Source organism: Schistocerca nitens, chromosome 8 (assembly GCF_023898315.1).
Source record: "Schistocerca nitens isolate TAMUIC-IGC-003100 chromosome 8, iqSchNite1.1, whole genome shotgun sequence".
Taxonomy (NCBI): Eukaryota; Metazoa; Arthropoda; class Insecta; order Orthoptera; family Acrididae; genus Schistocerca; species Schistocerca nitens.
In genome coordinates this window covers 360369645-360385382 of record NC_064621.1, presented here as the reverse complement: position 1 = coordinate 360385382, position 15738 = coordinate 360369645, and the positions used below count along the sequence as shown (strand labels likewise).

Genomic DNA, 15738 nt, shown 5'->3' with positions numbered 1-15738 from the left:
AAATGGGTCAGATCATGTTCAGTGGAGTTGAAATCCTACGACATCCTTAGAGCAAGGTTAAATCGTCCAGGAGGAAATCACCAGCGTCGAACGTTGTCGAGAACGTCACACTGCGAACTATGGTTTTCGACCGCGGAACGTGTGGAAATCAACGCCCCACGGAAAAGGGTTGTTTCATTGACGCCCTTTATTCCACCTCCTGAGGGCTTTCCGTGTCGACTCTGAGCGGCGGTGTATATGAAATTTTTTCCTCAGTCACCCATAAGAAAACCATGTGATTTCAATATTGGTGTCGCTGTTCAGACCTACATCGGACAGGAGTCAGAAGAAGGGGTGAAATGTGGGTAGCAGGGGATGTGACGACCTTCCCATCGCGTGACACATCCACGGTGGCGTTAGGCAGTATTATGGGTAAATTTGGTGCCAATGTGAGGTCATTTAACACACCGCAGATGAACTTCTGAGCCGTTTTTTTTCGCATTTGTCGACACGTCTCTGTTTGAAGCATCACCTAGCACGAGGATGACAACGCAGGGCTCCAACTGTTTCACCATTAAAGAAGAAGGTGCCTACAGCACCTTTGAGCCGGATTTCAAATTTATGCGTCGCAGTGAGAGACAATTATGGAGGGGAGGGGGGGGGGCGTTCAAATAGTCATACTTTTCTTTTGCACAGTGTATTACAACATGAGTTGTTTGTTGGGTCTGATTTGATGCAACTCTCCATGCTAGTGTCTGGCCTTGGTCTCCCTCTACAGTCTTACCGCTTCGCCCCACATACGTACACTTTCCTCCATTAACAAAATAACTACTCGTATTTCTTGATGTCTCAGGATATGTCCTATTTGAAAGCAAGCATTAAACGACTTGGCTACAAGAAACATTAACTGCAGCTTAACTTCTCAACCGTATCTGCAAAGGATTGTAATCACTGATTGTTCACTTTGTTGAAGATGCGGACCTGATACGTATAAATAAAAGTTCCTTAATGTCGAGGGGTCTAACGATTTTACATCGTCGGAAGCGGACCCCGCATCATGACATTTGGTCCTAAAGTTTTCGGAAACGAAAGCGTAGTGACTTCAACTCTTTCACAAGACCAATGGCCCGCTACTAGAAAGCCGAAGCTCATCGAAAATGGTGGTTCACTGTGTCTGATTTCTGCTGGTAACTACTACATGCACCCGTGCTGTAGGACACCAGGTAATTTACAGAATAACGCGGTTCTGCTGCGCAGGTTGCAGGCTCATTGATGTACAACGCTAACGGTGTATACGTACCCCGTCCGTGACGGCCAGCGCCGACGAGCCGTCCTTGACCCCGGCCGCTGTGACGCAACGGGGCACCACCCGCAGACCGCTGCCCCTCCCCCCCCCCCCCCTCCACACATTAACGGACGCACCACTGAGCAGCTGAGGAAAGGAAAACGGGCCGACCGTCAGCACTGCAGGAGACGAGACCGCTTGCCTTTCATGGACGTAACACACACGGCGCAGCTGACGTCATGGAAAAGCGCGGCTTGTGACATAGCAGCAGAACGGCTGCTACCATGAACACGAGACCCTCCCTTTAAGCGGCAATGACTGGCAGTAGAAATAAGCACACTTGCCACAGCAGGCATCACCCCAATACCGTGCAACACAGCCTCTAACTTTCTTTTTTTTTTTTTTTTTTTTTTTCACTATGGGTCTCAACTGCTGTGGTCATCAGTCCCCTAGAACTTAGAACTACTTAAACCTAACTAACCTAAGGACATCACACACATCCATGCCCGAGGCAGGATTCGAACCTGCGACCGTAGCAGCCGCGACAGCCTCTACCCTTGATAATACCCTCAATTAGGAGACGAATTCCTTTTCCTTCTTTTGTGTAGTCAGTCATCTGGTTTGATGAGTTCCGTTACGGATTCCTCTCCTACGCCAACCTCTGCAAGTTGGAACCTCTCAGAGTTGCACTTGCATCTTACATCATCGATTATCTGCTGGGTGTATTCCAATCTGTGTCTTCCTCTACGGTTTTTACCTTCTAAAGTCCCCTCTAATGCTCAGAGGTTATTCCCTGATACCTCAGCAGAAGTCCTATCATCCTGTGTCTTGTTCTTATCAGTGTTGTCCATACTTTCCTTTCTTCGCCGATTCTGCAGAAAACCTCCGCATTCCTTATCAGCCCACTGATTTTCAACTTCCTTCGGTAGCATCACATCTCAAATGTTTCGATTCTTTTCTGTTTCGGTTTTCCCGTTGTTCATGGTTCGCTACCATACAGTACTGTGCTCCAGACGTTAAAAAAATCTTTTTGCTGATTTCTCATTACAACTGAGGAGGAAATTTAAAAGCAAAACACAAATTGAGGCCTATGTTGGATACTAGTAGACTTCTTTTTGCCAAGAATGCCCAATTTGCCTGTGCTGGTCCGTTTTTTAGGTCCTCCTCGCTCCGTCCGTCATGTTTTTTTTTTTTTTTTTTTTTTTTTTTTTTCTTCTTCTTTCATGGTAGCAGAATTCCCTAGCTTCATCTATTTCATGATCACCAGTTCTGCTGTTAAGTTTCTCGCTCTTCTCATTTCAGCTATTTCTCATTACTTTCGCCTTTCTTCTGCTTACTCTCAATCCACATTTTATACTCTTTAGACTGTTCATTCCATTCAGCAGATCACGTTATTCTTCTTCACTTTCACCCCGAACTTCAGCGGACGTGACTATTAATATCTTTTCACCCTGAATTTTAATCTAATTTTTGAAACTTCCTTTTATTTCCGTAATTGCTTCTTGGATGTACAGGCTGAGCGGTAGGACGGAGGACTGCATCCCTGTCTTACGCCCTTTTTAATGCTAGCACTTCGTTCCTGTACGCTTTGTATATAACCCGCATTTCCCTATAACTTATTCCTATTTATCTCATTTCGAACATCTTGCACCATTTTACATTGTCGAACGATTTTTCTAGGTCTACAAATCCTATGAGCGTGTCTTGCTTTTTCTTCAGTCTTCCTTCATCAAGCGGAACGTCAGAACTGTCTCTCTGGCGACTCTCGTGCAGAGCTACGAAATTGCAGGGATACTGACTGCTACGTTCCACCTGCTGTTCCAAATACTCCCACATATTAATTAAATTCATTCATGGTGTTGTCATGGGTGCATCTGAAGACGATAGCTCCTTCCTGCCATTCTCTACATCGACCCGTCTTACTGTGCTGATTCCATTCAACTGACTGGAACGTTACACTTCATTGGCAGGACATGCACAGCCACATGAGCGCCTGGTACGAGTTCCACAACATTAACAGTTCTACAAACCCACCAGTGTCCTTTTTTTGAGGGGGTGACTAATATTTTGTGCGACCATCTCACTACTGCGAAATTTAAAACTTTCCCGGCTTACGAAATGATCCATAAAATTTCGGGAGAATAGCCGAATATCTCCAACTTCCTGCCACGATATTTCGGCGCTGTCTTCTGACCACCTTTAGGTGAATATTGACTAAAATGCTCTGAGCTCAGGTATTTAACGTAAGTGCTGTTGTTTTGTTTGTTTTTTTAAATTATAGTCCATTGTTATACATTCTGATAATGAAATTGGAAGGGTAACTGCGGCTTCCTCTCTTGGCTGTAGTTTTTTTAAATGTATGCTTTTGTGCTGACAGCAAAAACATCCTTTTTTTTTTTTTGAGTACTGTTGCAAACACCTCTCAACCATCCAAAACAATCCCACCTGCCGTCTCACGATCATTTCCCTCCCTTCCTATTCCATTTACAGATGGTACTACAGATGGCACACGCGAAGAAAGACTGTCGGGAACTCTCTGTATGAGCCCGAGTTCCTCTCATTTTAGCGCCATGGCCATTACTCGATATCTATGTTAGAGGGAGTAACACGTTACTTGCCGCTTTTCGAAACTTAGGATCTCGGAAGACATATAGTTTCATAGACAAAACTCACACATTTGTATTGGCAATAATCTCACGTGGATAAGCTGGCAAATGAAAATACTTTAATTCGTCTGTTGCGTTTGTAATTATACATCTAACTGCATACTATCCTTGGTTCAACAACTAGTCGCTTCTAGAAACTCATTATTATGGAGCAGGCGTCGATGGCACTATTCCAACGATCGTCGTATCTTCTGTCGGATCTCTGCATGCGCTATCTTATAAAAGGCGTAACGGAATACTATTAGCTTCATTGGGGGGGGGGGGGGAGGGGCCATTAGCGGCGACAGGTATCTTCATTTGTAGCGTCACCCGCGGGAGAACACTATTAGCTCCATTGGGGGTGTGACCATTAATGGCGACAGGTATCTTCTCTTGTAGCAGCACCCATGGGAGAACACTAGTAGCTCCGTTGGGGGCGTGGCCATTAATGGCGACAGGTATCTTCATTTGTAGCGCCACCCGTCCGTCTAGAGGCGACTAGCGGACATACCGGAACGACCGAAGCACCAACTGCCAGCTAATTTGGAATTACTATACTCTGTTCACTTCGGATCGGCGTGATTGCAGCGTCGTGTACGGTCAGCATTAGCACTGCCGATTCAGCACGAGGCTGTCTGCGACGCACAGTGCCTTTCTTGTACCGTTTCCCACTGCATTTTGTTGTGAATTTTCGCGACGTTCTCATGCTCACTAAATAATATAAAAAGCAGGAAAACTGCGCTCGTTTGCCATTACAGCAGTGGCTGCTAATGAAATATGTATACTTAGCCTCCGATGAGAAATTCAACTTATTACCGGAGATGGTTATATGTCATTGAGAACATAAATGCTAATACAAACACGACTTATATTCTGAAGAGTCATCAAGACATCGCATGGCATCTCTGCGACCAGTAGGGGCACTATTGTGGCGCTCTTGCATGGCGCTTTACGTACCATTTAAGCAGTCGAACTACTGCTCTACAACAGCTTTTATTCTCTCTCGAAAATAAATTACAACTGTAGATAGTAACAAACAAGGAGGAATCAAAATTACAAACAGCAAAAACATAACATAAATCCGCTCTCTGTCCCGAAGCATACAAAAGTCACTTTGTAGGTTTCTTTTCTAGTGGAGATTCACACACATAGTAAAGGATGTCCTCCCTGATTTTTGGTTTGTTGGCTTTAGGCTGCATATTTCTGTTCCTAACGTTTCGTGTTCCGGTGTTGGAGACATCATCAGAGACTCAAACGATGCAGAAAGCAGAAACAATAGCAAAGACGCTCAGCAATCCCAGCTTTTTAAACATATCCACGCAACGGTTCGTGACGTTTTAGCTACCTAAGATCGTGGAGCCGCGCCGATGTGTGTAGCGGAGAAGAGCTGCGGCTCTCTGCTTTATTAAGCACTAATACCCGTAACTTGTCTGATTTCAATCCTTCTTATTTTCTATTAGAGCTATTTTTGTGCATTGAATTTCTATGTCTGCTTTATACATTCTAACGTAGTAATGCTTCATCTTCATGAACCCATAGTACCCCAAAAACGAATTTGATGGTTCCATGGTCCCAGTGCATGATCTGTTACTGCCGACTTACGTTTTTATATTTATTTATACATTTATAAACAGTTTGGATTATTGAGCAGAATTAAAGGAAACAGCATTGAGATCATAGGTTTGTAAAACAAATATTTTTAAAACAACATTAGTATCCAAAGTCCTTACGTCCAACTTAAGATTCAGGCTGAGAGCTACACAAAACAAATTCAGTTCGTAAGGGAACGCTTTATCTTAAACGGATGTCTACCACATACACGGTAGACAACATAAGAGCAAAGAAAAAGGTAAGCAGTAATTATGGTCCTTCTCGAACAACACGCAGCAACAGCGCTTCAACAAGCAACACAAAGTAGCACAGATTTTTCATTATGAATCGGCAACGCATGGGAAGTGTATGTTCCAAAGTAATCACCTTTTTAACTTGACGAAACCGAAGTTGGGGGACCCAGTTGTCTCAGAGCTAAGACACATAGTAAACTGCGCCCGTACAGCACATGCTGTCCGTCAGATATTTCCTTGTCGGTTGCTCGACAAGGAATGAGACCGTCCCGGAAAGCAGCACCTCTGAAACAGGCAGATGAGCTTAAAGCGTGCACGGCTGCGGAGGGTAGACACGGAAGCGTCGTCAAAATGGCGTCTACGTGTCCAGCAGCACATTTCGAGTAAGCTGAGCGAGATACTGACACCACGTGTTCAGGGGCCCTGGGAAATCGCAGAAACAGCAGCCAAATATTTCGCTCGCAGCAATTTTGACCAACTGTGGACGGGAGAAAGACGATAAAATTCATCATACTTGCTTGCACCAAGCGGAAACGGAATAAATAAGAACAAGCAAAAGTAAAAGCGCAAGAAATTCCCGTGAAAGTAAATAAGTGCGAATATGTATTTATTATGTTGATTAAAATTAAAAATATCCGAAAGATCCTATAGTTCTCGTTGCCTATGTTGATGCTGTCTGTAATTATATGGCTGACGTATCACTGTTATGTTAGAGATTTTTGATGATAAAGGTTTATCCAGAATCACGCTCTTTCCCTCCAAAAAGTATATAACAGATTTTATCAAGTAACCAGTGTGACAGTCGTAACTGATTCACCTAGATGGGCAACCAATCCATCAATCCAACGCACAACTACATCCGACCGCCCCTGGGAATTTCAGAGTAGCAAGCATGGAGAACATGGACAGGGACAGCAGATAGGTAGCGCTCGGTGGGACTAGAGTCGGTCGGGAGGGAGGTGTGCAGTTACGGTAAACACTGTGTCCGGGTGGCACAGTGTTTAACGCAACTGCCTAGTAAGCAGGAGATCCCGGGTTCGAATCCCGGTCCGGTATACATTTTCTTGCGTCGCCGCTGATTCCGCCAAAAGCCCCGATACAGCTGACATCACTAGTCCTCTGCCGTTCTGCCTCCCCCCAACTCCTTCAAATTACATATAACCAGTGTGTTAATGCTAATCTTCCTTCAGGTTATGTTGGTCGTCAGTACTCCGTGTTCTGCTTTACATTTCCGCCTTAGTTGTAATGAGAAACCAGCAAACAGTGTCAAACTACATGTCTTCAAAGCCCGCCCTGTTGGCCGTGCGGTCTAAGGCAAGGCTTTCCGGGCGGGAAGGAGCGCCTGGTCCCCGGCACGAATCCGCCCGGCCGATTTGTGTCGAGCTCCGGTGAACCAGCCCGTCTGTGAGTGGTTTTTAGGCGGTTTTCCATCTGCCTCGGCGAATGCGGGCTGGTTCCCCTTATTCCGCCTCAGTTACACTATGTCGGCGATTGCTGCGCAAGCAAGTTCTCCACGTACGTGTACACCGCCATTTACCACGCAAACACAGGGGTTACACTCGTCTGTTGTGAGACGTTCCTTGGGGGGTCCACCGGGGGCCGAACCGCACTATAACCCTGGGTTCAGTGTGGGGCGGCGGAGGGGTGAAGTGGACTGCGGTAGATCAAAAAAAAATTTCAAATGTGTGTGAAATCTTATGGGACTTAACTGCTAAGGTCATCAGTCCCTAAGCTTACACACTACTTAACCTAAATTATGCTAAGGACAAACACACACACACACATGCCCGAGGGAGGTCTCGAACCTCCGCCGGGACCAGCCGCACAGTCCATGACTGCAATGCCCTAGACCGTTCGGCTAATCCCACGCGGCACTGCGGTAGTCATCGTGGGGTTGAGGACCACTGCGGCTGCGGCGGGGACGGAGCCTCTCTGTCGTTGCTAGGTCCTCGGTGAGCATACAATACAATACAATACATATCTTCAACGCTACCTGTAACTGAAGTTCAGTACTAAGTGCAGTACCTCCACACATTTGAAATTTACGTACATTTCCCGACGCTTTAGCAGAACAAACCCTGTTTAGAACGACGTATTTTAGAGATATCTTTAATGAGGTGTGTCGCTAAAACTGCATATTTTCGTAATACTAATGTGTGTGATTTCTTAAGGGACCAAACTGCTGAGGTCATCTGTCCCTAGGCTTACACACTACTTAAACTAACCTATGCTAAGAACCACACAGACACCCATGCCCGAGGGAGAACTCGAACCTCCGGAGGGAGGAGCATTGCAGTCAGTGACATGGCGCCTCTAACCACGCGGCTTTCGTAATACGCAAGTATAAATAAAGAAACCACCAGATAGGGCATGTTAGCCTCTCAGAACCCGTTAAAAAAGTCTAAGATGAAAGCAAAATATTAGCATACAGCAGGACGCGTACCTATTTTCTTTGGTTTCGTAACTCTACGCCTTTTAGTACTTTTTTCCGGCCGCGATGAATACGTACAGTCAGTAATATCACTATTCATCATAAATTGTCCTGAAGGCTTTTGCCGCCAATGCTTCACTAACTGGCATTTAATTATAAGAAATCGTACTAATGGTGACGTATTTGTGATAAATGCTCCATGCGCCATTCCCTTGAGATGGCATGCCGCAATTTATAAAAGAAAAACAAGCAAGACCCGACGAAACTAATATGGCATCTGTTGCATCGAGTGACACGTCAGTTTGACGTCACTTTACACAGCGGCTGTTAGTAGGAAGAGAGGGGAGCGAGGGGGGGGGGGGGGGGTTGGCGGTAGCTGGGTAAGGATCCGAGCAGGCTTTTACATTTGCTAAAGCCGGCAATGCAGCTCCCTCTCAGCAAGTTGTCGGCGACGTCAACGCTACAAATCGTGCCACAGCTGTTGAACGGGTATGCAAAGCGTGACGTAATTGAACCGTCACAGTTAGTTACATGTTTCACAGATTATCTGATAGATTTATTATCTAAATGACGTGGAACGTGTCAGTTTAAAGGATATGTTTAAACGATTTGTTTCAGTGGATGGCTACATACTGGCCATTTACAAGTTCCTAAATGGCACACTGGCCTAATTTAATAGTAGTCTTAACAGTGTATTATTTCTCAGACTGCTTGTGAACGCCACATATTATTCTTACTGCCCACTTTTGTGGAACCAGTTCTTTCTTTTTAACTGAAGGGTCATCCCAGAAAATTATTCCATAGGACATTATTAACAATAAATATGCAAAACGTGTTAGGAGGTTTGATTCGTTCTTTTGTGAGACAAGCAATTACACGACGAGCAAAAGTAACTGAACTTAACTATTTGAGCAGCTCAGTAATAAGTTTCTTCCAGTCCAAGTTGTCATCAACATGTATACTCTAAAAATTGAAGCATTCTATCGTGTTAAACGTCTCCTTTCCATGTGCCACAGCTATAGTGTGCGTCGGCCGCTGTGACCGAGCGGTTCTAGGCGCTTCAGTCAGGAACCGCGCTGCTGCTACGGTCGCAGGTTCGAATCCTGACTCGGGCATGGATGTGTGTGATGTTCTTAGGCTTAAGTAGTTCTAAGTTCTAGGGGAGTGATGACCTCAGATGTTAAGTCTCATAGTGCTCAGAGCCATTTGAACCATTTCAGATTTGAATTCATATGTAGCGTTAATCGTTTTTTACCGTAGGTAGCGAGCCTGGAGTTGTTGGCCGTGGTAAGTATATGTTGCCTTGTTGCCGTCGATGTGTCACCGGCACCTCTTTGGACAGGCACTAACTTCTGAACCCGTATCGATAACTGACTCTGTACAGACAATCGCTGTGACTGGTTGACTGCTGCTGATGTGGCGTTTGCATATCTTCTTTTTCTCTCACTCTGGTTCAGGCGCTTATCCTGCTGCCGACGCACCTTAGCGCCCTCCAGCATCCGTCTTTGAAATTTGGGTAACTGCAGGATTGACTGCATTGACGCGCTGAGTTGCCGAAGCGCCTATGATTCCAGCAACAGCGTTCCGGCGAGTCTTGTTGCATGACAGCTTACATTTTTTCCGCCTGCGAGCTCGTAGTATATGTTGTGTGTGACTACCTGCATATTCAGTTTTGCCACTTGTGTTGGTTGCTACTCCATCCTGGGTTCGTCCGATACGTGCTCCCGGAGCGAAGTATTTGTGCACGTTATGTGCCGTGAGCTTCCACTTTCTTGCCTGCTCCTGCCCCCCGTGCTTTGACTATTGCTGATTTTAGCGCACACACGGAAACTTCACTTACGCAGTGAGCCTTCTTTGAACTCTTGCAGTGGCATGTCCGTCTGGGCAGCAATGGCGGCACAAATGGTGGCTGGCAGCCTACGAAATCATAGTGTGCGTAAAGACTGTTCAAATAGAAGTTTCGGCCTAACTAATGTAAGTAAACTTTGAGCACTTGTGACAGAGTTTCACTGCCCATGTTTTCGCCCGTTAAACTCTTTTGTAATCGCCGATTCTTGTGATAGTATACAGCCCCGTACGAGAGTTTCCTTTATTACAGTAAAACCTTGCGGTGACAAGGTATCTTCAGTTTCCTCAGTTACTTCTAAATCCAGATGTGAAACCATAATATTAAATTTATCCGTGACAATGAACACCCGACGCTGCTGAAATATGCATTCGAACTGCGTAAACGAAAGTTGAGGTGTCGTAGTCTAGAATGCGGAAAGCTTAATATTTCCCTGTCGCACATACGTCGTACTCCCTTCTTGCATATTCACGTCTGCCGTGTAGTTTTGTGGAGAGTTAGTCTTGGATGGTGACTAACGGCCGAGCGGTGAGCTATTCCGTTCCGATTCCCGTTCCCGGTGTTTGTGTCAACGGTTCCATTGTTTTCAACGGTAATTCTCATTTATTTCTTTGCTTCTTTTCACACACTATATTAGTGTCAATTAACTATTTTATATAATTTAACTGCATTATGTAACACTATATTAGTGTGTCACACTATATATTACTTCCATCTAAAACCATATTTACTATTAATGGGCCTTGACTGTTCGAAAAATATGAAAGGTGCTTTAGAGACTGACGTCCAGAAGAGCATGATCATTGGCTTTCGGGCCAAGGGTTGACGCAATTTCGAAACAGCAAAGTTTGTAAACTGTTCGTGTGGCACTGTGGTTAAAGTACAACACGGATGGCTAAACGGCGCTATCTAAAACCGACACCGAGGCCACAAATGACAGGTGTGAACAACAGAACGGGGAGACGTGTACTGCCGAACAGACGGGCAGCTGTTGAGTATCTGGCCGCCCAGATGAACCACGGGCCAACGAAGAGTATCTGCTCAACAATCTTCAGCGAACGATCCTGCATATGGGCTTCCACAACAGGCGCATGGTTCATGCACGCATGCTGACTGATGTTCATTGCCGAAGAAGACTGTACGCCAATACCGCAACTGAACATCCACTGGGTGCCAACAGATGTCTTTTCCATATGAATCAAGCTTAATGCTCCATCGGACAGACGGCCGTTGGCGTGTACGGGGTGAAACATCTGAAAGCAAACACACCGCAACCAACTGGAACCGTTATGGTCTGGGGAATGTTTTTGTGGCATTCTCTGCGTGATCTCATTCTGCTAGGCATAATGGATCAAGACAAGTGTGCTCGAATTGGCAGGCAGGCTGCGAGCAACGTGAAGCGGCAGTCCATACAACCCGATAAATTGCGGTATCGCTAACCAACGATCGGACGGACACAAAATTGACCCTTTCCACAGCTGGAGGCCCGCACTAGCTGGCGGACGTTATGAAGGCGGACCCCACCAACCGACAGACACGTCCCACACACCACTCGTCCAACAGTCAATTTCCTGTGTCGGACGGATGCTGCTTTCGCAGACCACCTTGGCTCAAACAGCCTAAGTCAGCTCTCAGATAGGAACCCGATGTCACAAACAACTCTTCTCTAACCGTGGAACTCCGCTGTCTCAGACCAACTCTCTTCCCACCCAGAGACACACCTCACGGCCAGCACTTCCTCCTAGGCTGACTTCGACCAAAGATGCTTACTGAACAAATAGTAAATCAATAGCAAACTCGAGCCAGTGGCGCCAGACAAGACCCACGCGAAGTAAAATATGGCGCCAATGCTCAACAAGTACGCATTTATCCTTGGGGACAATATCGACCAATACATGCGGTTTGATTTTCTCAGCACGGTGGCATCTATCAGCAGCACAACGCAAAGTATGACAGAGCTCGTAGTATACAAGTGTAGTTCGAAGAGCAGCCATGACCACCGAATTCCCTGTGGGACAACCTCATTCGGGCTGTTCGCTCGACGGCACGGAGTCACCATGACTCGACACCGCTGACGGTACGTTCTAGAGCCTCATTGGCTCTCTTCCTACAAAAAGTGTCTACTCGCGCTTCTGACAGGTGGTCTCATTAATGTGACTGGGCAGTGCATGTTACAGTTAGACAGACTGTGACAATTTCATGTTAATGACGATAGCATTACCAAAACCATGCCAAGACTGTAAAGACTAGCTATTGTATCTATGTCTACTTGTGTTAAATGAGTGTTTTTTTTCAGTTGTAGCCTGATGATTAAGTTGGTACCTGGAAACATGTTGCTTAGTGTTGTGTACATAGTTCCGCGTAGTCAGCACATACACAACTTTCCCATTAGAGCGCGCCCCGCTAAGCACAACAGCGCAGGCGCAGCGCTCATCTGTCTCCGCACTACGAGATGGCGCTGCCTTAGAGACGGACCAAATTCCGCCGATCCGCGTATTAATACGTAACGCAGCCAATGAGATTGCTGCTAACGTAGAACCTTTTCTCCTCGCGGATCACACTCGCGCAGTGATACCTGAACGCGCGAGGTATTATAACGAGTGTACAGACCTCCGATTAGTCAGTCTGCATTAGTCTGCATTTGTCTGCACCAGTCTGTACCAGTCTGCATTAGTCTGTACCAGTCTATAGTTAAGTTTCAGTCGGCACCTAATAAGATTACCATATTTGTTTTCTACAAGAAGTGGCTAGCAATCACAGTTTAGTCAACAATCAGCTGCCTTTAGTGAATTGGCATTCTAGTTAAAAGTTGATTAACTCTCTACAGTAAACTGATTTCTTAGGATGGATAGGATGTGTGGCTGCTGTGTACGGACGCAGGAGGAGCTGGCGACTGTTCGCGAACAGCTGAGCGTGTTGATGGCCACGGTCAGCCGTCTTCAGGCTGCTGCCTCGGAGTGTAGCGGCAGTGGGGAGTCTGGTGCGTCGCATGGTACACCCCAGGTGTTACATGCTTCACCCACTGTTCCTGTTGTCGAGACATCTTCGCGGGTACAGGGCGCGGTTGGGCTACCCTCTCCCCAACGGAAGTGGCGGGTTCAGCGGCGTTCGCGGCGCACGAGGCGGAGGGTAAATGTGGAGGCTGGCCGTGTGGCATCGCCCGCTCTGCCTGTGAGTGGACATGTGGCTGCTCTTTCAGCAACGTCCGAGCAGGCACACGGGGAGAGGGGTTTATTAGTTATTGGGAGCTCCAACGTTAGGCGGGTGATGGAGTCCCATAGGAAAATAGCGGAAAGGTCGGGGAAGAAGGCCAGTGTTCACTCTGTCTGCTTGCTGGGGGGTCTCATCCGAGATGTGGAGGAGGCCCTGCCGCCGGCGATAGAGAGCACTGGGTGCACCCGACTGCAAATTGTTGCTCATGTCGGCACCAATAACTCCTGTCGTCTGGGTTCAGAGGTCATCCTCAGTTCGTACAGGCGGTTGGCGGAATTGGTGAAGGCGGAAAGCCTCGCTCGCGGGGTGGAATCAGAGCTAACTATTTGTAGTATCGTTCCCAGAACCGATCGCGGTCCTCTGGTTTGGAGCCGAGTGGAAGGCTTAAACCAGAGGCTCAGACGATTCTGCGGAGATCTCGGGTGCAAATTTCTCGACCTCCGCTATCGGGTGGAGAAATGTAGGATCCCCCTAAATAGGTCAGGCGTGCACTACACGCCGGAAGCGGCTACAAGGGTAGCGGAGTACGTGTGGAGTGCACATGGGGGTTTTTTAGGTTAGAGAATTCCCTCCCTAGGCCCGACAAGACGCCTCCTGAGACGTGGCAAGGTAGGAGTAGGCAAAATGCAACAGGGAATAACAATATTAATGTGCTAATAGTAAACTGCAGGTGCATCTATAGAAAGGTCCCAGAACTGCTCTCATTAATAAACGGTCACAACGCTCATATAGTACTAGGGACAGAAAGTTGGCTGAAACCAGATGTAAACAGTAATGAAATCCTAAACTCAGATTGGAATGTATACCGCAGAGACAGGCTGGACAGTGAAGGGGGAGGCGTGTTTATAGCGATAAGAAGTGCAATAGTATCGAAGGAAATTGATGGAGATCCGAAATGTGAAATGATTTGGGTGAAGGTCATGGTTAAAGCAGGCTCAGACATGGTAATTGGATGTCTCTATAGGCCCCCTGGCTCAGCAGCTGTTGTGGCTGAGCACCTGAAGGATAATTTAGAAAATATTTCGAGTAGATTGCCCCACCATGTTATAGTTCTGGGTGGAGATTTTAATTTGCCGGATATAGACTGGGAGACTCAAACGTTCATAACGGGTGGCAGGGACAAAGAAATATTAAAAAAGGTAGGAAGATTTTTCTGTTTAGCAAAAGTGACAAAAAGCAGATTACAGAGTACCTGACGGCTCAACACAAAAGTTTTGTCTCAAGTACAGATAGTGTTGAGGATCAGTGGACAAAGTTCAAAACGATCGTACAATATGCGTTAGATGAGTATGTGCCAAGCAAGATCGTAAGAGATGGAAAAGAGCCACCGTGGTACAACAACCGAGTTAGAAAACTGCTGCGGAAACAAAGGGAACTTCACAGCAAACATAAACATAGCCAAAGCCTTGCGGACAAACAAAAACTACGCGAAGCGAAATGTAGTGTGAGGAGGGCTATGCGAGAGGCGTTCAATGAATTCGAAAGTAAAGTTCTATGTACTGACTTGGCGAAAAATCCTAAGAAATTTTGGTCCTATGTCAAAGCGGTAGGTGCAACAAAACAAAATGTCCAGGCACTCTGTGACCAAAATGGTACTGAAAAAGAGAATGACAGACTAAAGGCCGAAATACTAAATGTCTTTTTCCAAAGCTGTTTCAGAGAGGAAGACTGCACTGTAGTTCCTTCTCTAGATTGTCGTACAGATGACAAAATGGTAGATATAGAAATAGACGACAGAGGGATAGAGATACAATTAAAATCGCTCAAAAGAGGAAAGGCCGCTGGACCTGATGGGATACCAGTTCGATTTTACACAGAGTACGCGAAGGAACTTGCCCCCCTTCTTTCAGCGGTGTACCGTAGGTCTCTAGAAGAGCGTAGCGTTCCAAAGGATTGGAAAAGGGCACAGGTCATCCCCGTTTTCAAGAAGGGACGTCGAACAGATGTGCAGAACTATAGACCTATATCTCTAACGTCGATCAGTTGTAGAATTTTGGAACACGTGTTATGTTCGAACATAATGACTTTTCTGGAAACTAGAAATCTACTCTGTAGGAATCAGCATGGGTTTCGAAAAAGACGGTCGTGTGAAACCCAGCTCGCGCTGTTCGTCAACGAGACTCAGAGGGCCATAGACACGGGTTCACAGGTATATGCCGTGTTTCTTGACTTCCGCAAGGCGTTCGATACAGTTCCCCACTGTCGTTTAATGAACAAAGTAAGAGCATATGGACTATCAGACTAATTGTGTGATTCCCGCATCTCGTGGTCGTGCGGTAGCGTTCTCGCTTCCCACGCCCGGGTTCCCGGGTTCGATTCCCGACGGGGTCAGGGATTTTCTCTGCCTCGTGATGGCTGGGTGTTGTGTGCTGTCCTTAGGTTAGTTAGGTTTAAGTAGTTCTAAGTTCTAGGGGACTTATGACCACAGCAGTTGAGTCCCATAGTTCTCAGAGCCACTAATTGTGTGATTGGATTGAAGAGTTCCTAGATAACAG

The 15738-nt window shown here is 46.3% G+C and overlaps 1 protein-coding gene and 1 non-coding gene across 2 annotated transcripts in view; both read left to right on the top strand.

Annotated features, from left to right (window-relative positions):
- The window catches only part of LOC126199569 (mucin-2-like), a gene marked incomplete at its 5' end in the record, with an annotated part of 132457 nt that overhangs the window by 2955 nt on the left and 113764 nt on the right, over positions 1 to 15738 (top strand). The gene's annotated exons all lie outside the window — the stretch shown is intronic.
- Positions 6737 to 6812, top strand: Trnat-agu (transfer RNA threonine (anticodon AGU)). Its single transcript has one exon. It is a non-coding gene; the product is annotated as a tRNA-Thr (tRNA).